At 37.4% G+C, this 26,421-nt stretch overlaps 1 non-coding gene across 1 annotated transcript; it reads right to left on the minus strand.

Annotated features, from left to right (window-relative positions):
- Nucleotides 1-3,307: 3,307 nt before the first annotated feature.
- On the minus strand, nt 3,308-3,379 carry TRNAT-GGU (transfer RNA threonine (anticodon GGU)). Its single transcript has one exon. It is a non-coding gene; the product is annotated as a tRNA-Thr (tRNA).
- Between the last annotated feature and the right edge of the window lie 23,042 nt (nt 3,380-26,421).

A 26,421-nucleotide genomic window follows, 5' to 3' on the forward strand; every position in this document is an offset into this window, starting at 1 on the left:
ACATGCTATGCTGGCTGGTCTATTAAATCGGAATGACTATTTTCACTAGGTGGTGAAGTTAGCTTGCAAACTATTTTCACCAGATTTTTAAACCGCGCATGTACCTGGCCTACTACATGTATGTATGCATTCTTTAGTTGTTGATGCATGCTATTATCAAGCTTGAAACGGAGTGCATTTATTTTCATATGGACAACAAGTACATTTTCTGTGCACAATAGTGCTGGTAGTGCTGGTAATGTAGTCCCCTAAATGCTTTTCTTATTAGGTTAAGGGCTGTTAGCATTAAAACATTAAAATTATTTTTGTAAATACTTCCCAACACCTGATCATGTAATATCTGGTCTTCAAGACTTCTGCTATTCTCACCACCTGGTGACAATAGCAGTCACACAAATTTGTAATTTTAAATTGTCTCAGTAGTAACTCCAGTAATACTGCCAATGATATTTTAATTCCACTTTATGTACAGAAAGGCTAATCTGGACTGAACCTACAGTTTAAAGTGGGATCCAAACCGCTATGTGCCTCCACCAGGTATCGAACCTGGTACCCCTTGTTTACATTACTGCTATGCCATCGGGAGGACCCCCAATACTACCAATGAATGTAATAAATTATGATAAAATACAATGTTATGATTATGCTATTACTTTTTCTGGTGAAAATAGCCTTATATGCTATTCTCACCACATAGTGAAAGTAGTAGTTACAGCTTTAATGTATATATTTAAACTTAAACACTTTGTAATATATATGGGAATTTAAAACAAGCCTTTTTTTCAACAAATAATGTTATTTTACACATATATACATAGAGCCAACATAATGAATGACATTGTGCATGTAACTTTTCAATATTTCTTACAAGCTATCACAAATTCCATCATGGTAGTGTGAGAAAATATAATATACACTTTAGTTGATATCTTGCTTCTTTAACTCTGCAGTTTGATAACGTCATCATGTTGTTGTTTTTTTCTTCTTTATATATTAATAATGCTGAAAACATTTTTGCAGAACTTGCACATGCATCAGGATTTGGATACAACTATATAATATAGCCTATTGGTTTAATGGTGTCTTCCAGGTCCAAGTGAAGCAAAGTCACTGCTTAGAAAATGATAAGAGACATTTACAAGTACTTTCGAGTAATTAAATGCATTTTAGAGGAGAAATTATTATCTTCAACCATATCCACATATCACACAGTACCATGCAGAACAGGAATTTCACAAAATAAAAAGACACCAGGACATGACACTCAAGATGAAATAAGTACTGTTACTGTTCTATTTGGAATGTCACATTCAAAATACAACAATTACTTTGAAATATTTTACCTTCCTCATTTTCCCAGTAAACATTTAGAATAATATGTGTAATTAACTTCAAAACCTGTATATAAATTAACCATTCAGAGATAGAATATGCCATTGACATATATTGCACACTGATGCAAATCATATGGATAATATTTAAAATACCTTTTACATGCATGTTCTTAGTTAAGGTTCGCATAATCACTCTTGTAGATGTATAGTTATTTCCAGTGGCTAGTGTTTTTTCTGCGAGGTTTCATCCTGTTTTCCCAGGACTTTTTCAAGCTTACACCAAGATAAACAGACACAATAGCCCCGTCTAGTTGGCTGCACTTTTTGACTCTTTTTGCACCAAAGCGTCTATTTGGTTGCACGGTGCAACACCGAGTCACCTAGTTCGTTGATTTGGAGTCAAGTAGTGTATTTGGTGTCTGCACTACCTTCCGGACTGGTGTATGTTTGGTGTATGGTCAAATAAATGACTGTTTAAAGCAGCAGACAGGCATTTGTTGAATATTCTGAACTTGAACACCGCTTTCCGTCTAGTTGGTTGAACGTCATATCCTTGCACCACCCTTACACCAACCTGACACTGGATACACCTGCACTGCACCGAGTGTCAAAAAGTGCAGCCAACTAGACTGGGCTAATGTTATATGACTAATTGCTCTGCACTTTCGAAGTATTCATCGCATAAATGTAATGCAAATTGAAACTGCTATGAGAAGATGTACACAGGCTTAGCATTCCAATTATTTGGCAACAATGTTCTCAAAGCACTTTCCCTGTACAAGAACAAAATCGAATCTCAGTGTGGAAGTATATGTGCAACTATCTATTTTATAACTTTGGTACATAAACCCTGTTCCATACCCATCAATGCAATAAAACAGTGAGATGGAATGAGGCTTTTCTTTCTATGAGTGAACTTGTTTCGTTTCTGGACTTCCTTCAAGTTTAGGAGAAGTATGGCTGCTGAAATAAGGGAGTATTTTTAAGTGCAAGTACAGCTATGGGCTTTCAAGTAACCATGAAAACTACACTCTCTCTTGCATACACACAATTGATATAAATGGGTATGTTTATCTCGGCGTAAGCTTGTGTGTGTATATATTTATATATACATGCATAATGTCATTGCACACTTAACTGAAAACATGTACATAATGTCATTAACATTTAACTGAAAACATACAGTATATATAAGGCCATTACACACCTAACTGAAAACCTGTGTAATTTAACATGTAATGCTTGGTTGTTAGTATTTTTTACATGGGGAGATTGCTTCCCAAATTGTACATTTAACATAAAATTTTATTCTTGTGGTTGTACAGTTAATACTAAGTTACTCAATATTGTCCAGCATGAAGTAAATAGTGATTTTTTATCTTATACACTATACTTTGTCTTGGGTTCATTTTTAAAAAACTTGCCATATTTTTTATACTCTCCTACATTCAGATATTTTTTACACTCTCCTACATTCAGATTAATAAGGAATGATTATTTCTCTTGTAGTCTACGGTTATTACAAGCATAAAAACACAGTTTTTTGTTGTGACGTTTCAGGAGAACACACGGTCCCTTCATCAGACATTTATTTTTAGTTTGACTAAAGATACAGTTATAACAATGGTTAAGAATTTTTAAAATAGAAAAGAAAATTCCTTATACAATGGATGTTGTCAACGTTACATTGTTGAAATATAGCAACTTAACTGAAAAACAAGCAGTCTGTTTTATTTTTATTTCAGATAAAAATTTTGATCACATTTTTTTTTATTTATAATTTTTTTAAGTAATTTAATTTTATGCTTGTAATAACCGAAGACTACAAGAGAAATAATTCTAGAATGGAAGCAATACATACAAGAAAAACTATAATGAATGATGTGAATTAAAATTGTTAAAACTTTTTGGGAGTATTGTACATTAGGCACACACAGGAGATGTACTACGTAGAAATTTTCAGTGAAAAGTATAGGCTCGACCAGGACTGGAACCCGGGTCTCTGGCATACCGAGCCATTGCTCTTACCACTGAGCTACCGAGCCGGCCTGGCCTCGCCTGACAGCGATAGCGAAAAGTCAGGCGAGTCCAGGCCGGCTCGGTAGCTCAGTGGTAAGAGCAATGGCACGGTATGCCAGACCCCAGGCTCGAGTCCTGGTCGAGCCTGCATTTTTCGCTTAAAATTTCTTTTTGGAAGTAATTTGTAGGTACTGTTGCTCATTGAATGAAAGAGATTGATTATGCGAGCTACTACAATGGTAACATCGGAAGTTCATTTGCAACGTCTTAGTTTTAAGTATTTCATTTTATCTGCCTGTGCATTGGTTGATTTGTTCAGTGATTTTACATAGAACCGAAGTCTCATTACAAAGTAAAATTTGACCAGTTTTGCGGTGACAGTTTCTCTATGATTGGTACACCCTACATATCCTACATGTTGACGTTTGAAGACAGACATAATATCATTGATGATGCCACTGTGGAGTCTGTGTGTTGACAAATAAGATGTGAAGGTTTGTTCAAGGTATCTTACAAGCTGCAGGAGGTGATCCGAGGGGTAACATAAACCACCTCTATCAAATTCCTTAGTGTGGCAGGATGAAGAAGCTACAACTTTCTCTCTTGTTGTTATGAGGTTTTCGATGCAGAGTTGACATTGTTGTTGTTTGTCTTTAAAATTTTTGGCAACATAGCCTCCTATGTAATAAATTAGCCTTGCATCACTGTTTTTCTGTACATAACTTTCATGATCTTTTCCAATATCTGTGTGTGCCAGTCTGTGCAATTCTTTTTCATCTTCTTTCCTTTCCTCCAACTGCTCTTTCATGAAATTTGGATCCAAATTATCTGCACTTAGCAAGGAATTTATGACTTCTGGAGGACAATTTCCATTTTTGGGGGGACGGGCTAAATTATAAAAGGAAAGACCGGAGGAATTCTGTTGGTGTAGGGTGGTCATTACAGCCTGACGACTGCCTAACTATCCCGAACAGGCATTCAATTGCATCCTGGCTTAGTCTTGATGTCATGATGTATTTATATCCGAGTGTATGCAAGTACTGTAACAGAGAGAGTGTACTTTTGATTGTTACTCGAAAGCCCGTAGCTGTACTTGCACTTAAAAATCCTCCCTTATTTGAGCAACTATACTTCTCCCAATCATCAAGGAAATCCAGAAACGAAAGTAGTTCAGCATATTCTTTTGAATTGGGTCTTAAAGCCTTGTCTGGTGTTCTTGAAGTCATTATAACTATGATCGCATTTATCAAAGTTATAAAATAGACAATAGCAGATATGCTTCCATATTGTGATTCAATATTGTCCTTGTACAGTGAAAGTGCTTTGAGTACATCGTCGCCAAATAATTGGAACGCTAAGCCTACTCGCATCTTTTCAAAGTTATTTGGATTGATATGGGATCTTGTTATTTTAGGCATTGCCTTGAGTGTTATGTTTTCAGAATCAATTATCCAGGCTGCTCTAACATGTTCCATCCGAACCTCTCCCTTGTGTGTGTCAAATCCCCTCTTTATAAAGGAATTCCGTAAACATTTCAGTAGATGTGGGAAGTCTGACACAAAGTGTAGATTCCTTGTGGGATTGATAGGGTGTGCCACATGTGGTGTAGTGCTTCCAATTCCAAAAATGTGCCACATTTTCCGATTCCAGGTAGCTCCATCACATGTAATAAAATCCACAAATAAGCCAGCATTCTCTACCAAAATAATAGCTTCAGTGATTACCTTTGCTAGTACGTTTCCCTTCATATTACTTGATGTCGTAAATACCCCAATTATCTGTTCCCAATCCCCAGATAATGGCTGAAAGAGAATAACCATGCCATGATCACTCAAAGCACTACCTGACCCTTCCTCCTGAAATACTCCATAGTCTACAAAGCCCTCAATATTTCCATCATCACGTACGTGCAATTTTTGAGTCAACTTCATTTAATCTATTAGTAACCCCTCATGCTTTTTGAAGTCATCCATAGATCTGACCTTCTCCTTTATGCCTGTGAATATTTTTGGAATGAATCCAAAACCACTCTTGTACATTTTAAGATATTTGTATAATGTCCTACTGCTGGGTACAACCATTATGTTGTATCTATGTATGTGTTCATACAGCTTGGGGCTTTTCATCCTCATAGTAATACTCTAATACCCAACTCTTATCAAAAATCATGCCAGTGACACCTCGTCGTCTTGCTGCATTGAAACAGTGTTTAACACACAATTGTTGTTTTCTGGGCAATGTTTTTATCTTGTCATCAAATTTAGAAAGTTCAATTTTCTGGTTCATATCTTTTAACTTTTGAGTTTCGCTTTTCATTTTGTGAACTTTTGCCCGGAGCTTATTGGCTGAACGATAGTTTATTTTTAGTCTTCTCCTTATGCATATCTTCTTACCTTCAAGTTTTTTATTCTTCCGTGATTTCATGTTCAACATTAGCTTTCTTGTGTACTTACATGCTATACACTTAGATATATTGGGTGATTTAACCACACTTACACAGTTTTTACTGAAAATCCTATCATCTATAATTGTAGCACTTGATTGATGGACAGAAGAAAATTCACTTACAGTTCCAACACCTTCACACACAGTAAGTAGGTCTGTTTGCTGTAATATATCTTGGGCTTGACACACACTTTTGACACATTCTACACTTTCAATCCTGTTATGTCTTACATATACATTGCAGGAGAGGCTATTATTACTTCCACCTTTAAACACTACTAACCTCTCAACATGCAAAGTGTTTGATCCTGCATTGAGTTGACACTTGCTGAATGCAATAATATCAGTACAATTTTCAAATACATGCCTTCCCCAAAATTCTGTGGATACCGTGAGGTTTTCTTTAAGCGAGGGAATGGACAAACTTTCATTAAATGTCAAACTGTTCTTTGGCTTTTTTGCACTTGATCCACACATTTCTCTGCATTTTCTCTTTCTAGGAACAGTTTTTGTGAAATAATTTGGCAGATTTGGAAACTTCGTAGGCACTGCATCCTTTGTTAATAATATCCTCCCCCTTGGCAACCTTACCTCCTTACCATTTATTACGTGAACATAATCTCTGATAATGTATTGTTAATCGAAATGCAATTCACAAACACCAGCTACGTCATAGAGTTCCTTGTCAGCTCTGGGAATTGCACGATTCCACTCGGCTAATTTATATTTTTGTTTGGGAACACTAAATATACAAATACCCTTTCCTTTACTTGAACGATATCCACTAGAACAACCAGGCACAAAACAGTGTCGATCATATCTTCGAGACATGGTGAAAATATAACTCAACCAACGTGTTGTTTACATTTTTCCAGTAAGCGGGAAACGAAAAGTGTCATATTTCACGGTTGCGAGTTTTTGGGCGGTAAGTTGGACAACACGCGAGTGGATGTAAAACAATCTTTGAAAAATAAACGAGTATTGTGTGTGCGAATTTCCATAAAAATAATATTTGTGACAATGACAATATTAATGAACCTTTCAGGATAATGCATACACAATACTAATTCTCGCAGCAATTGTCATGTTACGTGTTACAATCCATACCTATGTTTTCTTCCGTATTGTTAATAAAAAACTCAAGGACAGGTCATGATCGACGGTTCATAATATTCTTTAATATTTTCGCGACTACTGTACCAAATATCATAACAATTTTCTGATGCAAAGAAATGTTACAAGGAAATGAATCAGACGTTGCAGCAAAAACCCCATTTACTTCCATTATAAGCAGTCGAACACCAAGCCCCGGTGTCAACACCAGCGCCTCTAGCGGATCATTTTCGAGTGGAACCAGCGAGAGAGAGCAAAACCATGCCGTTTTCCACACTACGTTATTCTAGGCGCTGTAGTAGAAGTAAGGAAAACAGAGATATCTTGAAGAAATGTGAGTAACGTATTTATTTATTATCTAAATTAATTCCTTGTATGCATTTGTACCACCACAGTCATCCGAGCTCAAAAAGCTCACCACGGCTATGTGATTGATTGGAAGTGTTTTGATTTGTTTTATTTTACTTCGCTTTTCCGCCATTTTGGCTAATCGCGAAGATGAGGATGAATGGTGATAGGATGAAATTGATGAAAGGATACTCACAAATATACGTGGACAGCACGCAACACAAAATCTCACAGAGGATTATACTGGCTGTGAGTCGAGACACCAGAGCCACGTCAGTCTGCAAGAATGCAGTACAGGATGTAGTTCGTGGAAGAAAGACAGGGTGCTTTCCGAATAGCTCACGACGTTTCAACCAAGGTTGTAAAAGGTCCACGAACCCATAAATTCTAATGGGTTCTATTGGGTTCTGCTGGAGGACCGGAACCAATCAAAAGTTGCCTTCTAAAAATGTCCGCAAGTACGTTTTACATTGGAATGTCACACTACGGTTGTAGAAAACGTAGCGCAGGGAATAAGTCAAAACGCTGTTGTTCTCTCGTGGGCCAGGTTCAAAAACTCCCTTGTCGAAGAGTTACTGTACATAACGCAATGGACTATATTTGTGTGGCGTCACCTTGAGTTCATACAAACCCGTCACGTGTTGCTCTGGCATCCGATCCAGGAAAAGCAGCCAATAGGAGCCGTCGATGAAGTAACGTGAGGTTGCTGTGTTCCCAGCAGATTGAGACATCACAACAGGGTCGGGCCATGGTGGAAAGGCCATGGGAACGGACAGTGCTGCTACAATCAAGTGAAGAAACGCACGCGAGAGAATGGGGCTACATGGAGAGGGGCAACGTGACTGCATCGTTTGCGTTTCGCCCATTTCTACCTTGTACCTTAAATTCTCGAAACAGCCAACACCTAGATTAGTCTTTCATGCTCACAAATGGATAATTGTTTATGGTTAGATCCAAGTTGAGTATTGTTTCTTTTCAATACGGAACTTGGACCCTATTTAAATATTCGAAAAAAAGGTTCCCGGACCGTATTTAAATTCATTCAGGAAAAAGGTTCCTGGACCGTATTTAAATTCATTCAGAAGAAGGATTCCTGGACGGTATTTAAATTGATCGGGAAAAAAGGTTCCTGGACCGAATTGAAATACTTTACAGATAAAAAGGTTCTTTACGGTCCAGAATCCATTTACGCTTGCTGATTTTCTCTCCTGGACCGGAATTGAATGTATTTAAAATTCCTGGACCTTTATCAACTCTGGTTTCAGCAATAACGTGAGCACACAACAATTATAATAGTACACCAAATTTCTGCCACTCAATTTCAACTTTAAATCAGAAAGAATCATCATTGTGACCCAGTTATAGTAACATTTAAATGTAACTGGCAACTCTGCAATCATAGCCCCTTTGTGAAAGGTCAAACGATATACTATATTATTACACAGCTCTTTTAGCTTCAAAATCGCGATAGATTAATTCCTTGTTTTCGTCAGGAGCCACCGCGTCCTGCCCTCTTGGCTGTGTAAATTGACTGCACTGGACAAAGTCATTTAACGGCTCACGAGTTCCGATGTGGTTTTTTGGCGTTTGCACAGCAGCGAACCTGGCGGCCAGGATGTTCCGAATGGTCAATTTCACCCAGTGTATTTGAGGATGGAAAGCAAGAATAATAGCCTTTGTGCACGAAGACAATGCCCTTGCCCGATGCGCATTTTGCATTGCCCGTTGTTCAACTTTCAATAGACAAAGCGTGGCTTGGCGGAACAAAACTCGAAATGGCAAATGACAAATGTGTTTGTAAATACGGTTATAGCTGCTGGCCCCGTCGCTAATGAATGGGCGATTTGCCTGTTCCCGCCCTCTCTCTGCTGCTTTCAATTCTTGGCATGATGCATAGCGTGCACTTACAGAACAGACGAACACGTGCAATGTTAATCATAAGTATTGTGATTATTGTACTGACTCGATACGAACATAGCATAATAATTGCAACGGCCGATATCCTTCTTTTCGTTGCTTCCTCCAGTCATATACAATTGAGCATACTGTTGCAAGGTGTTATATTGATGCGAGCAAGACGGAATTTCTACAGATGGATCCGTCCCGAATTGTCAACGAACTCGATTAGATGACATCACTTGGAGGACCTTTACTTCCTGAAGAATAATAACTGTTGTAATATTAACAGCTTCTGCAATTAATTTACCATATATTTGTTATGTTAAATTACATGAACTATAAAACAGCCCCTCTGAGTAAATTTATGAGGGCGACTAACATACATCATACGAAAATTCCCGTAACGAAAGTGCTGTCAAGTTTTGAATTTGAGAAGGTTAATGTCAATATAAGAGTAAGGTATAACCTATGGCAAAGGTATTGCCATTGTATGCGAAATGCCCATGACAATGATCATTCTATCTATTTTCCGGAATGTGATGGTCGTTAATTGAAACAAAATCATGTAGAACAATGTCAATTAGCACAATTCCATTCCAATAAACAACATACCATGTAAGTAGTACAATAAAGACGATCGAAAATAGGATTGGATAATTTGTATGTTATCTTAGTCGCTGATTTTACTAGGGGAAGGGTAGTCGATAGGCCGAGCTGCATTCCTTGGTGACACCACTTCGGATGAAATCCGCTAGGAGCGCTGGTGTCAGTCCTGCGACTAGGATTCCGTCTGCTTAACAAACGAAGTTTTCGTTGCAAAGGCTGATATTTATTAACGTATTTAGGGTTGCCAGATTTCTCAAATACAAAAAAACAGGACATACAGATTATATAGACATGGATATAGTTAAATTATTTTTTTATAATATTTTTAAACATTACAAAATCAATTGCTGTTTAAAGCATTGTTAATCCCTCATTTTTAATATTTTGACAAAATATGTTAATATTTGAGTGAACTCTTGGCGTCCTTTAAAAGGACATTTTTTTCGAATGCATTACTTTAAAATTCAGAACATGACTTATTCTCATTCACTTTATATTTCTTTAGCTAAATACGGGACAAATGGGCGTCCCGAGAACATTTTCCGGAATACCGGGACATTTCTTTAAAAAAGGGGCCAATCCCGTATATACGTGACGCCTGGCAACCCTAAACGTATTACATAGGTAGCTTGTGCTCCTGAGTTCGAATATAATGGGATGCATAGGTATTACCAAGCAAGTTGTCCGTCAGCATGTATATTTTATACTCTCTATTTTACGCAAAGAGAGCTTCGAGAATTGAAAAAAATGCCAAACAAGGTGTTGACAACCTCTGCACCAGCATACGTCAAAATCCAATCCTTTAAAACGCCTAGGACGCAAGAGAAATTTAATGAAAATGGTCATGGACAATTTGCATACCAATACTTGTGCATCCCACTGTACCAAGTAAGGTACGAAGATTTGTTATTATCCAGCTAAATCATCTCACCACACTTACCGCGACAAAAGTATGCAGCGCATGGAAAGTTTCAAAATTATGATTTAACGCATAAAGCCCTCCTTTTGTTTATTTAATTAGCCACATGATGAAACGTAATTATTAATTTAATTTGCAGAAAGGCAGATGAATACTACGGCACTATTTTCCTTCGCATCACCAAGCAGGATCATCTTTTTAATTTAACGTTCACCCACGGTCTTTTTCATCTGGTCTCAATGGCCCAATAAAAGTAGAAATTAAAAAATTGTAGTGGGTGGTAATTTTCCATGCTGTGAAGATTAGCAGGTCGTCCAGACGATAGTGGATTTGTAGTCATCTTGTAAATCCACGAGAAAGTAGTAAAAGCTAATGAAAAAGCAAGTAGAAAAGAAACTTGCAAAAGCGTAACCTATTTGGGTTTGGTGGCACACACCCTTCCTCCTCGCTGGTTGGAGACGTTAAACTTTCAAATAATGTAGGAGCTGGGAAGGTTCTGTTGGAAGATTGAGAGCCAGAAGTTTTGATTGTTCCGACTTTCTCTACTATGATTAGTGATTCTAAAAAAAAATTGTCACATGGTCTGGCTGATGGTCATTTAGCAGAAATTGCCGCCATCTTGGATTTTCGGATTTTTTTTAGAAACCTTATTGTGGCAATACAATAGGCTATGCCATTTTATATGTTTTTAACACCGAGAATACAATAATGGCATGTAAAAAGCATTAGGAGTGAAAAAAAGTATGAATTTCGTATAAATTGATGGCAAAGTTTAAAATTCTGTGAAAGTCTTAACGTTTCTACATATGCTCAAGAACACGTTATTAATTCAATTTTATTTCTCTTTCTTGCGGAATATTTCGTGTCTTGCGATGATTTAAAATTTGCAGGCAGTTGAATTAAACGAATCAAACTCGAAATCGTCACCTCAAAAAATATGGCCGCCATGTTCGTTTTTAGAGTTTTCCAAAATGGCGCTCTGGAGGATGCAGATGGCGCTTTTCCGTGCACTTTCCCACCCAGACGGATAGGGACCCGACCCCCTGAGAGCACCCTGTGGTTTTTCGCCATTGCCGACACTTGATTGGTCCTCCACGGGTACGTACGTGTTGGGCCCCCTGGAGCCTCATGTAATTGGCGCCTCCGGACTTGGCACAGGGTGCGGCTTCGGATACCTTAGGAAAGTGACGCAGTGCATTCCTTTTGGTCCTCCAATATACAGGGTGGCAGAAAAGTTTTAAAAAACCTCCAAAATTTCGCACCCCTTAAATCCAAATTGGCCGCCATTTTGAAAAATCGAGATAGCCGGTCGAAAGGGGACCGGTAACACTGCTCGGTGCCACATTCCACTAACCTTCCCTGCCAACAATGCCGGAGATGAACATTTCCAAAAATGGGGTCCCAGGCGAAACTTTGACCCCCTCCCCCCTGGAGGTCACCGTATGCTTTTTCTTAGCTCAGTGGGCTTGAAAACATATAAAATGACATTCTACTCTCCCATGATACTAACAAAAATTGAAACAAAAAAATCCAAGATGGCGGAAATTTCGGGAAAATGACCACGAGTCAGATCATGTGACCATTTTTTTTAACCCTAGAACGCATACCCAAAAATATTTACTACTTTACATAGGTGGGGTCTGGTAGACCCCATGAAAATATATGAGTAAAAGTAATTACAAATACATATTTTGTCTACAACAAGATAAGGATATCACATATTAATGTCGTTTTGAGATATCCACACGTATTTTATCACAACTTTTACAAACTAACTATCTTTCTGGCATCACAAAACGCGATGGTTCATCGAAGAAGCAACAAAAACCTTCATCTCTTTCTGTCTTGCGCACTCCCAATCCAGTTATTACTATCCACACCAAGTTCTAACAGATCTATTATAACATTTACCTCCCATCCTTTAACAAACAAACAAAATATTATAATAAAAACATATTTAACCTTATTTATTGCCAGAAAATGTTTATGCCGTACTTGGCAGGCTTACTTGGCATATACTGTTTGAACGAAAATCGTCCACGAAGAGGAAGATGTTCATCTACAGTCACACATTCGTTCGGTATGACACGTTTTCGGCACATCTGAATAAACATGTCCCATACATGGCGAAAAGCAGCCAATTTATCAAATTGTAGACGAGCTTCTCTTGCCCTTCTATCATCAAAGCGAATCATTCGACGTATATCTTCAAATCTGTTGACAGACATGCTGGCTTTGTATATAGAATTTGAAAGTTTATCAAGGAATATTTCCCTCGTCTCCACGTCCCAGTTTTTCTCAACACCTGCTAGTAATAAAATGCCAAAAAATACATTTAGCTCAGTAGTAGTAACATTTTGCAAGGTTTTCCCTTTTTGTGAAGCGATGCGCCTTCCTTCAAGATTTGTGCAATATAATATTTCATCACATATTTCTTCCGTAATTAAATACTCCCATGCGTCCTTTGGTGTGGTAGTTATAGTTCCTGGTGCAGGTTCAGGGGCATTGTGAAGCACATTGTGCTGACGAGTTTGTGCAATAGGTTTAGGAACAGAAGACCACATTGTACCATCTCTTCCGGTCAAAAGAGTCGAAGCAGCATCTTCTGAATGCAAAGAAAATGTTTCATTCTCACCACTGTCTAATTCGGTTTCAGCTGAACTCGATGTTCCAGAGCACATGTCCTGGGCGTCCTTCTGCATCACTGTCCTGAATACGTTCTTCAGAGGATAAAACTCCACCTTCAGCAAGCCACTCAGAGACAAATTCACTAAAATTACCATCTTCTGGATTGACAGAACATTCAATCTTCCTTTTTCTAGAACTCATTGTCACTGGTTGAAACAAATACCTTGCGAAAAGCTCCAAATCCCCAAATCACACTCATAGGATGCAACACTCAACACGAACACTATCCTGTCATGATTCAAGTTTCCTATGCATCACTGATATTACATAAAATAACTTATTTTTCAGCAAGAAAGGTGACAAGTTGTAAATAATATTAGTGATGATGCACAGCAAAAGGGCTACCAGAAGAAACATGAAAATAAAAGTACACGGTGTATCAAAAAGAATCATCCGATTTAAAAATGCTATTTTTAGGAAACCAATGGACATAGAACCTTGCAGTAAGTTGTAGAATACATGCTGGACTATAAAGTTTCGCTTGCAATAAGTTTTACTTTGTTGCAGGTAGGTGCCACTGGTGCAACTCACTCTTTAGTCCGCGTCAGGATGGCAACCCAGCAACAGGCAGCATTCTGCGCGCAACGTCGAATACTGTGAGCAGTAGGTGGTGCAGCACCGTATTTACGACGAAACTCACGCTGCACAACTGTAACGGACCACATTTGTTGAAGTGGAGAACGCAGAAAGCGTTCGGTTGTTGGGATGCCATCTTGAAGCGGACCCAAAGAGTAAGCAGCACTAGGGGCCCGTTCCGAAAGTCGCACGAGTTGAACGCGTTAAACGAGTTGTGGTAACTGGCCGTCCCATAAGTGCTCTCGTGCGTTTCGTTATGCTGTCCCAAAAGTCCGCTTTCCGTGCTTCTCGTGCAAGAACGAGATTCACCAAACGCATGGATCAGGAGGCTGGTTTGTTCGGTGAGAATCGTCTGCTGCGTATAGACAACGCGCGTGCATGATGGCTTTAAACTGCACTAGTTCGGCAAATGTATTATAATTTTAACAGAGAGCTATATGAAGCAACATGCATAAGACGAGTGTGCCTCAACTGTTCTTACAATGTGATTAAAATGAGTAACAATGCCCACAGTAGAGTTTATTTCTGCCATAAGGACATGCCACGAGGACGCTGCGCCTGCGCTTTCGTCTAGAGCGTCCCATAAGTCTGGAAAATAACTCGTTTCACTAGGTTGATGAGCCCAGTTACCTTCTTTAAATTCGTTTCGTTAAGATTTTCGGAACGTACCTACCTGCAACAACGTAAAACGTATTGTAAGTGATACTTCATATTCCAACATGTATTTTACAACTTAATGCAAGGTTCTATGTCCATTGGTTTCCTAAAAATAGAACTTTTAAATCGGATGATTCTTTTTGATACACGGTGTATTTCTTCTTCTTACAGTAATGCGGCCAAATAGGAGTATATCGCTTTATAGACGAATATTATGTACTACATGTGAAGCTGATTCACTAGCGCCATCTATGAAGCACCTGTAAAAGCACGATGCTAGAGTTGAACGAGAGCAAAATGCATTGCTATGACAATACTTGTTCCTAACATTGCAAATAATGTATTTCTTATTGAGGTCTGAACGACCCCACGTATGGAAACATGGGGTAATGATACAAAATAACAAATTTTTAAAAAATGTTATTGGTACTGGGCTATAATTTCGTACGTTATAAGAGCACATTCAGATGTAAGATGTCATGAACAATGAAGAACTGATGCGCATTTATTGTGTCAGAAGGTGCTTTAATATACTATTTGGGGTCTGAGAGACCCCACATATGCGTTTTAGGGTTTAAATAACTACACATAGTAGAGTTCAAATATACAAAAAAAATTTCTGGCTCTCAAAATTCCAAGAGAACTTTCCTAGCTCCTAGACTAAAATGCTTTTCTTATGCGCAAATGAAATGTCTAGGTATGATCCAGATTTAATGACAGCCCGATAGCCAGTGATGTGCATCTACGCGTAAACAGCGATAGTCTACATTCTACACGTAGACTATTTTATACACGTAGATTACGTAATGTATGTAAACAACATGGCGAAAGGTGATAACTTAGCAAAGGGCGCTGTGGAATTAGAAGAAAATTATACTACGTATCAGTTGCTGATGTGTAAGGATAACTTTTCATACTCTTTCTTCCAAATTCGAACAATTTCTCACCTAGGAAGAAACCTAATATAGGAAATATTCTAGTGTTTTATGGGAAAAAGACCACTCTTGCCTCACGACTGCCATCTGTTGTTGCTTTCTTGCATACTATTTATCTTCATCCACAGTTGGTAATAGAAGAGACGATAAATTTTGTTGTAAATAGGGTTATTTTGATTTCGTTAGGAACCAATATAGTTGAAAATGTCACTTTCCTTTCATGAAACCCGTGAAAAATAATTTTAATGCACTTTAGATTGTCTACGTAGTCTATGTAAACTAAAAACCAATGTAATCTACGCGTAGATTACGTGTAGACAACGCATGTAGACGTAAACTTATAGTCTACGGCACATCACTGCCGATAGCTCAGATGCTGGGGCCTAGTAATCAAGACATCGTTGGTTCGACGTCTGGTACTGGCTCAAATAGCCACACCCCAGTCCTGAATAGAGTGGCGCCAACTTCTATGGGCCTGTAGGGCTCGAGCCCACCCAAAAAATTGCCTATTGAACTAAGTCTTGAAGCTTTCCTGGCGACGAATGACGAAAACATTCTCTCTGGCTATCGACCAGGTGAGTTGTGGAAAGGATTCCAAGCTTTCGAGAGCTGACGTCACTCTCATCCTCACTTCTACCCTGACCATGAGAGTGACGTCAGCTCTCGAAAGCTTGGAATCTTTTACACAACTCACCTGGTCGATAGCCCGAGATAATCTTTTCAATAATTTGCCAATTGTTTTATTTCATTTTAGAAATGAAATCCTCGCTCTGTAGAAAACAAAACGTGTTATTATTATATATTTAAATAATTCTAACAACTTAATTACTGACTGAATGTTAATAAAATTTCGTAACAATTGGTTACATCTCAAATATTATTTTCAGTGTCCTATATCATTTACACTATCCGTGGCCACATTGTTATTAGAAAAGTAAGTGAGAAAAGGGCTAATAACCAGGATGAGCCAGTAAAAACTCTCAAAATAGGCAGACAAGAAGCACCGAAAATAGGCATGTAGGCACTAAAATTGATGAATATTCATAGATTTTTCATCATTATCCTGGATTAGCCACTCAAAAAGCAATTATCTTCAGAATAGACATTTATGTTTAAAACAGGCAAAACCTACCACCGTGAAATTCATATATTCCTCTCAGAAGTAGTCTGAAAGGATTTTCAAATGTAAAAGCCTACATTTTCTAGCCAAGGAACAAAAAATGCATTTTAGGGCAAACTTCAACTTACTTGTGACGTATATGAATGCATAAAATAATAAAACAAATCTCCGAGTTCAGATCACCCAATCTTTCTCATAAGTTAGCGCTACTGCCTGAATACCTCTATGAATAAGAGGAAATTTTGAAAACTATCTTTCCCATATTACAGAGCATTCTGACACAACGTAACATACGTGCACACCTCACTGAGTCTTTGTAAAACCATACACAAAGTGAATTTTTCCATTATTTCCTCTCCCTTGGATTGAAGTCAAGAACTGACTCAGAGTGAAAATTATGCACACCACAAAAAGGACGCAGACAATAATGATTTTTCAATTAAGTGGGCGAGTTCTGTACTCATAACTTATTATACCTTTAGACGCATCTAATACATTTACAATTTCTTGCAACTAAACTTACACTGAATATATATTGTACGCGAAGGATGAGCAGACTTTTACACAATTTTAAAATTAAATTGCAAGTCCTCAGCGCTCAACTGGGTTACCATAATATTATAAAACTTGCATTGCAAGAACTAAAAGACCACAATTTATCTTCCTTAAACTATTAATGGTAAATATGCGATATCGCCCGAACGGATTTCTTCAAATTTACAGGAGAAACTACTTACTGAAATCAGTTTCTGTAGCATTGTCGAAGTTCTTCGAGGTATTTTCTTTCGCGGAAACTGAAAACTTCACCATAGAATGCTGCAGACCAACAAATAATCACTTTTTATGTAAGGAACTTGCATTTTCTGTAAAGCCACAACATTATGCCGTTTTTTCCATTATGTACCTGCAGATGGCGCGAGCGTCGAAAGTCACGCGGTCTCGCCAGTGTTTCCAAACGTGCCCCTTTTTTTACATTTTTTTAACTATGCTTACCTAACCTAACCCAACCTAACCTAACCTTGCCGGAAATGATCCGTGGGGCTATCGTGAATGGTTTTTGGGGCTATCCGTCAATGGTTTGTGTAGACATAATGAACACAAAAGTAGGTATTTTTCGGTTAAGATGGTTGAAACACTGCACACCCCACTCCAAATCGACAAAACACAAGCACGACGCGCGATGATGCTTGACGAGTGCACGCCATATTGTCTGTTACCCAAGCGGAACAAGGAAGACAAATAATGACTCGTAATATGAAAAGTTGACACTATTTTATGGAAAAAGGCATAACTTCACCTTAAAGAATCTTCCGCAATGCAGAATAGGTAAGTATCAATTCTAAAATTAACGAAATAAACGAGTTAGAGGTGTTCAGGCGATATCGCATAATTACCCTATTAATTATTTCATCTTCAAGAATCCGATACAAACTCAGTTTCAATTTTTAATACAAGACATTTAAGTCAATCTTCTTACATATAACAAAAACGAATCGAAATCAACAATGTTGGAAAGTTTTGAACAGGACACATTTCATGTTATATACGCTCTTTGCACTTCATACACTACCTTTGATAAAAGCGAAAAAAAATCCATAATACTCTTTCATCATCAGAACTCTGATTTTTTTTAAAATTAGTATTATTATTGCAGTTGTGAACATTATTGTTAATTATTAGGGATGAATCGAGATATGATATGAATAAGTATGAAAAAGAAATTACCAAACGATTTACACTCATACGCACACACATATGGGTCATTCCATGTCAAATTAACGAACCATCTATAACCAACCCCTCAAACTTTGGGTAAATTTGCACTGAAGTTCAGTGAAAGTGCATATCATTATTTACCGAAAAAACACCAGTTCCCGCATTAAGCTATTTTGAAAATTTCAAGAATTTTGAAAACAACTTTCATCTTCAATAGATTTATCACTGTTTCAACATTAGATACAGATTTCGGCACTAATTTTGTAGCTCTCGGGACCCGCATATTATTTTGGCAGGGTAAAAAATTCAAAATCTGTGCTATGACTGGTGTTACAATCAAAAGTAGCCAAATTACAATCGAAGTGAGACATCTCAATTTTAATCTTTCAGAAACTATAAACTTAATTTTAACGGAAGAGATTTTTAAGTTATGCATGCACTGAAAAAGCTTTGGTCATCCCTGTCCTGAATTGTTTCATTGTTACTTTTATACACATACCTACCTGTTCCTTGATCAGAAAGAGTAAAACTGAGGCGCTCAGAATAATAACGGCAGATTCCAACCAAAGTTCATTTTGAGAAAAATGACATTATCTCAGGAGATTTTTAACATTAGGACGTAATTTTTTTAGGTTCTTTTAAAATTGAATTTCAAAGTTTTATCTGCAAATTCTTGAACCATTGTGGTTAATAGTTTCACAGATTTTGTGATGTTTACTAGGAAAAATATACACAAGTGAAAAAATGGGTTAAAGCCTATTTATTGAGTTTACATTTATTTAACATGTTGTATTAATCCAGCTCCATTCCCAGATTTTCACATTCTTCTTCAACATTAACGCAATCATGAAGAAGACTTTTTATAAAAATCATGATAGGCGGGTAGTATATATTTCAATAGTTGCATCAGGTCAGTGTATTTAGCTTTCTTAATTTTTCTCTGTTCACTTAAACAATGGAACATCTAAAGTTTTACCTCGTTTCCTAAAATTAACTGTTTGATGCACGTCAATGTCAGAATAAGATAAACTAAATTTTACAATATCAGGATTATCATGTTCCACAATAATGAAAGTAACCTTACGTAAAAGCAGAGGAGCACCATCAACATATTTTTTTTCTGATGTCAAACTTTGAACTACAGTAATACCATTTTCAATATCAACAAAATCTTCCGTTCATTTTATTGCTGCTTCAATGACATCACACCATTGGTTGGGGCAATACAGACACTGCGTCTTCCTTTTCGTCTCAATAGCTTCATTCTTCACCGTAACATGATTGGCCTACTTATAGGTAAACTTGCGTCTACTTTCGTCTCTGATTATTCTGTCCTCTCGAGGTTCATTTTTCTCCATTAAATTAAACAAATAGGTGTTCTGCTTATTATAATCACCAAGACCATAAAACTTTAAAAACAATGTGTCCTTCACATCGTTAGACAAACGTTGAAACACGCAAGTTAAATCAGGAAAGTTACAACACTTCTCTAATGGTTGAAGTCTATTTTCTGGAACCACAGTTAAAGTTTTTGTTACATATGACTTGCCACTGTTTCTGCATAACTTCCGTTTGTTTATTACCCATTCAGTTGAGTTTTTCACTAGTTTATTGACCTTTTTGCGGAGATTCTGGCATAACACACTCAGTCACGGACGTTGCCATATTGTCTACAACGCCACCGAACTCGTAGCGGTCATAAACAAAAACACACACAGTTGGAATATGTCATTTTTCCATTGAAAATATTTTCATTTTCCTTACGGTCGAATTTTAAAGGTGGAATATGGGAGTTTTTGCATATCCCAATTCTTTTGATACTTCAGCATATGAAAGGTAGGTGTCAGCAGTATACCGTCATACTTATAGCTCAAAATTCGAGGTCGATTGGGATCTGCCGTTATTATTCTGAGCGCCTCAATTGTTAGAAAATTTACTGTTAAACTGACTCATTATTTTTATTTTATTAATTCAAAAGTAATGCTATGAACAAAGGCTCATAAATAACACCAACAATCCTGTTAAACTCATGACTAGAATTAAGAACCCGTTACTTGGAAACAAGTACGTTGCACAAGGGAAACACGCGTTGGTGACTAATTCAAAACAAGCTAATTTCATTGTTTGCTCTGCAACGTACGTAAATGCCCAAAAGCCCCCCAGATGGCTTACGTCAATGTGATCTTTCGCGTTCTGAAACAAATTGTCGATGTTTGTGCTGCGGCTTGCTTGTATCCTACACAATTAGCGATGAACCCCCTCTAATTTTCAAAAGCTGGCTCTAATTCGCGGGTGCAAAGGAATTATCATGCCAGTATAATGCTGGCTGACAACGTGATGTTATCTGATAGATAATCTGCCCCTTGCACACTGCAAGCTTGCTGGCGATCAGGGAGACCTCTGGCGTGAAAGTGCGGAAACGGCGGAATGAACCGACAGAGTGCGCTCGGATCTGGCGGATGGAAAACAAGGAAAAGAGGATTATAGCTAATCTAATTAGTAAAAATAAAGCGGAACGACGACAAAAAAAGGCACCTGTAATTGTCTTATTACTCGGAAAGGTTACCGGGTAAATGATAACACTAAAAAAAAGTTCGGATTTAAGCAGGAATCGTGTTAAAAACTTCCAAGTTTTCAAAGCAATGAACACAATAACTTCCAGGAATTCCACTTTAATCTTCTCTAATGCCCTGTTTTAATAAAAATAACATTATTTGAAGGATCTTCACATTGTTGTTATGGTTAACAAAGCCAACTTAAGAAAACTTAAAGCATATAGGTAGGTTTCATGTGACGTCAGGATTCACACAAGCGAATACCGCACAATGCAACATCGTAATCAAGCTTCAGAACTCCCGCCCGCCCGTTTGAATTCCTTATGCTTACAAGAACTGGCCTCCATAATGGCTGCTCGATCCCACAATGCAACAGTTTGTGACGTAGGTGAAACACACTTAATATTTCCTTCTTCAAATATAAAGTGTTTTCATTGTAAAACAGAAAAAAAATAACATTTCGCTAGAACTTTTAATTATTTGAAAATATATAACGTACAATAGCTGTACGAAGTAAGACCAAGCATTGATATGACTTTCAGATATTATATAGGAATTTAATTCCCTATTCTCAACTTTCCACAGAAAAGTGGGAAAAGGAATATTCTTCCTTGATATATAAACGTTTTTAATTTGTAACTGGTAGAGTAATTTTTAGCCGACCACCATCTTGTCAGGACAACGACAATGTATAAAGTTCAAGAGATCGATTACAAAATAACCTGTGCAATTTTGGTATGCATGTGATTGTGTACTGACATCTTTGGTACGTAATCAGCAGGGCCAATATTTTTTGCTACATATATATTTTTTTCTGTGTGCGGATCTTGACTCATAAGTCATAACTCAGTTACAAATTGGGAACATGGCTACTGAGCATAAATATCAAATTTTATTTAAGAAAAAACACAATATTCCTCAACGTATAAGATGCATATTTTGTCACAGGAATTCCAGGTAATGTTTTTCACATCATAAAAATTGGTTGAGTTTCATAATAGCAAGTGGAATTGATCTATTTTAGGAGAACGTAAAGGTTGTGGCAACATTTCCATACCTAATTTCCATACCTTTCATTTGGTGTTAGTTTCATTGTCCTATACTTTTGTGTAATTTAGGTTAAATATTCGTTACAATGGGATGTACAAGTATTGGTGGGCAAATTGCCCATGACTATTTTCATTAATTTTTCTCTTGCATCGTACGTGCTTTTAAGAAATGGATTTCTATGTATGTACAGAGACTGTCAGTAACCCGTTTGGTGTTTTACTTTAATTTTTGAAGCCCTCATTGCCCCAAACAAAAAGAATAAACATGATGATGGACAATTTGCTTGATAATACTTACGTATCTCACTCTACCTTACATTCTAATCTTGTCTTCACACAATGCAAACTCGCCTTATATCTTTTTTTAAACCTTTCTGTACATTGCGAGTATTGGGCGTGGTTGCAACTGTGCACGCAACACTTGGAATCCATGAATCAACTTCCGTGCATTTTAGTACACTCGTGTCACACATTAAGACAAAAATTGTGTGTGTATGAACAGAAATATGAGCTCAGAGAGCACGATACAATTAAAAATTACAAAACCTGAAGTCTTGTTTCGTTATTTTTTGTGAAGGAAGGTCAACTAAATATGCTCAGTAAACAACTCGTTTAAATTTTTGCAAATATATTATTGTTAACAAACCTGTAGCTTTAGGGCACATTGGAGGTAAAGCTCCACGCTTTCACGATCTTGCTATCTTGAGCTCCTAGTGTTACTGTTATGTACACATTTGACAAGAGGCTGTAAGGACTCCAGAGCTACTTGGACTGCACAGTACGAAAACGCTTATGTTGCAACACAAGTTTATTAATTCTGTGTCATTTTTTTCTTGCTTTGAAGGGTTGCCAGATATGTACAAGTTATTTGATCGTATGTTGATTTTACGTAAATTCAAGATTGAAAACGAGTGTATGAGAAGCATGCTCTGCGAAACGTGACAGAAACTGTTGAATATTTAGAAAGTTCGACTGTGGTTTAGTCTGAAATAACTGTTTACTTGGCAGCTCTCTTTTTTCATGGCACAACACCTCTTTGAGGGTCAAGTGGCTTTTCATTGGGCCTCGCGTGATCAGCACGTTGAGTCCCATCACCGCTGATACGTATTTGGCTTTATAGACCGTAGTCAGCTACATCTTGTCAATAAGTCCCAAATCGCTTCACAATGCCCGGTTAAGTCCAAAATATTAAGCTTCTCACCGGTATCGAACCAGATACCCTCCCACCAACCAGGGATAATTACTTACCTATCCTTGAGAACTTAATGATAAATTTACTGTTGAGTTACTGATGAAAATTTCAAGCTTTCATGGAAGATGATATGACGTTACATTTATATTTTCTTAATAAAATGAAATAGTATTATAATTTTGACTATTTTAGACAGTTAATTTCACACATGGGTCAACTGATATGTAATTATACTTAGATAAGTTTACATACAACTTTCACCCTAGGCTTTGCTGCTTTCTATGCAAATTTGAGACCCTGCGTTACACGAAAAATTCCGAACGAAAGAAAGTGTTAGTTGTGGAAAGTCGTTACATTAAATATGACGATAAAGGAATACATGGTTCTTTGATTAATTAAGACTGAATTGATATACATAATTTCAAGTGCCTGTCAACCCCTGCCGTTGTAGCTTGCTGTTCTAACCACTACCCACGGAGGTATCGAATGCAGGGATCCAACAGTTGTAACAGTTAAAAATAACTTAATTACTTTTGTCAAGTAATGAGTAACATAATCAAGTTACTTTCGTCTTTCATGTGGAAGGAAAAATTTGGATTACTTTCAAATTTCTTGCATCTATATTTTCATATTTAAACGCATGAGTTTAGTTAAAATTCAATGAAAATTGGTGTTAATTTTAGTCTTATTTTATGTGTGTTACAAGAGATATATCTTATCTATAATATAACAACTGCACAATGTAACTTAGAAATAATTTCGAAAGTATTTGTAACAGCATTCGTGTTACTTTTCACAATGAAAAATGTAACTATGAGCTGCTTTTTGAGCTTTTAAATAGTAACACTCCAAAGACTGATCCAAATAACCAGAATGAAACGACTTAGTACATGGAATTATCTGGTTTCTGGATCAATATATAACGTGGCCATGGTATACAAACAGTCAGATGGTATGTTGAACCTCGAGTTACATGTTAGTGTAGGCTCTTAATGTCCTTTGTTTCAAAACAAGGATACTAGAAGTGGTAAACTTACCTAGATAGAAGTAAAGAAAAACGGAAGTCCTAAAAAGAATTTACATTGCCAGTTCCTCCTTCTAATTAAAACCTTATTATACTTTGTTTTATTTTCCCAGTTCTTTTTTTTTAATTAGAAGAAGAATAAGGGGGTCGGAACAAGAGAAGAGAATATTGAAACCTCTTGCAGAGAAAACACTGCTGGCTTTTCATTTGTTCAAAATTAAAACTAAAACAAAACAAGCGAAAAAAAAGAAACACAACAGAAACCTCCCCCTTTCGTTCTCCCCTACCCACCCACCCCCCTTCCCCCCCTTGCTGGTTTAAAATTCATATTTCACCCTTAGCCTGCTCATTCGTCCTTGCGTATGTAACATATTCAAAAATTAATCTTACCTGCCAACCGAGTAGATAACGTACATTTCTGACGTCACTAGTTAACACATTTGCAAAAGTAGGACGCTGCTCATTGGCTCCCGTATCGCCCATGCGCATTTTTAGGGCCAATATGGATCGAGCAAAAAGAACATCGGGGGTTCGGCAAGTTAGCGCTAGCCCAGTTTTCTACTCAGCTGTTTTAATCGAGAGAGAATGTTTGTTGCAGTAGGGCACACCGCTCACGGCCTGGCTCTGGTTTCGATTTTATCTTCAAACTTTTTTTGCCTTCCTCTTTTTGCAGATTTCCTTCCCGCTTGCAGGCACAAGTCCGCATAACTCTGAGTTTTGTGTTTTTAATAGTACGTTGCCTTGAGTCTGGAAACAAGAGCAGTGTATGTAGTTTTTTTCCCTCCAAAAGTTTTACCCGGGAAAATAACAGAAAAATCGCCCACAGCTTGTCCTTAATCCTTTCGTTCCCAAAGTCGAAGCTTATTAAAATATGCTATTCATGACTGTTTTCGTATGGTTGTCGTTTCCCCTAACTATCTTTTTATCATTATGTTCCAGTTTTTTCTCCGAGCAGAAGGAGGAAAATCCACTTTTAAATTGTAAAGAACGACATTTTAGATAGCTGATCCACGCTTTTCTTTTCTACCACAAGGTTTCCGTAAGGAAACCACATATTGGCTTATATTGGGGTTCCAGTTTTTTTTCGTAACAGGACAAATCATTTTTTAAAGTTGCCCAGATGATCTGGTAGATAGGGTTAAAATGGAATTCATACAGGTGCGTTCGTTCGGGATATTCAATATACTTGATTAGGTGACGTCATCGCGTGTAGACCTATGACTTTCTGAAGAAATGTTATAAGTAACTTTAAGAGTTTGTATGATTCATTTCCCAAATTTGCGTTAACTATGGATGATTTGCGCTTGGAAAGCGTCAATTTAAAAGAAGTCACAATGCAACTGTCGTTTTGTGCAAATTTGAGAGAGGTTCATATTGACATCACAGCTGCACAGCTTCCAACAGTAGAAAAAATAGTTCAATTTCTACGTGTTAGCTCTGGTGATATTTCGGCCGCTTAAATAATGTGTATGTGTGTGTGGCTATGGAGCTAAAATTAACTGAACCTGAACTGGGACTCTATAAGTGTGATAAATTGAATTGTTTTTTTTTTAAAAAAAAAAAGTCCACTTTATGCACAGATAGACTAATCAGGAGTGGACCTACAGTTTAAATTTGGATCCGAGTCACTGTGTAATGTGCCTCCATCGGGTATCGAACTAGGGACCCCTTGATTACGAGGCAACGGCGTTACCGCTACATCACTGGGAGGCTTGTTTAAGTTAATATGCGAAAAATATCTTACCCCCTCCCTCCCACACACACGCACACAGGTGCGATTTGAAACGGGGTTTGGGAATCTTCCCTTTATCTTGAAACATCCAACACTTTGGTTATGAATGACACATCCCAACTAAAATTTCCACCCTCTGGATATGTAAACTGTATTATTTACCACACTTGCCTCCAAAAAGGCACAGATTTCCTCACAAAATATAAAACAACTGCTGTTCTGAGGTTAAGTCGTATTATCGGCTTGTTTTGTGTATGGATTTCCCCAGTGAGTGAACACATAGATGTCAGGAATAGCAGGTATCTTTCGAATCAGCCTTATTATCCACGAGGTACAATAGATATAACTTTTCCTATGCAACATTCTAACCAATGTGTTGCAGACAGATTCACAAATTTCCCAGCATTCCTGGCAATGTGAGTGAAACATACTCTCCTACGCTGTTTATTTTTGGCTGTTAACGCCCTTTGAACTTCGTCATGTATCCTCTTCCC

The sequence above is a fragment of the Lepisma saccharinum genome, chromosome 21, assembly GCF_977018435.1.
Source record: "Lepisma saccharinum chromosome 21, izLepSacc3.1, whole genome shotgun sequence".
In the NCBI taxonomy this organism is placed as follows: domain Eukaryota; kingdom Metazoa; phylum Arthropoda; class Insecta; order Zygentoma; family Lepismatidae; genus Lepisma; species Lepisma saccharinum.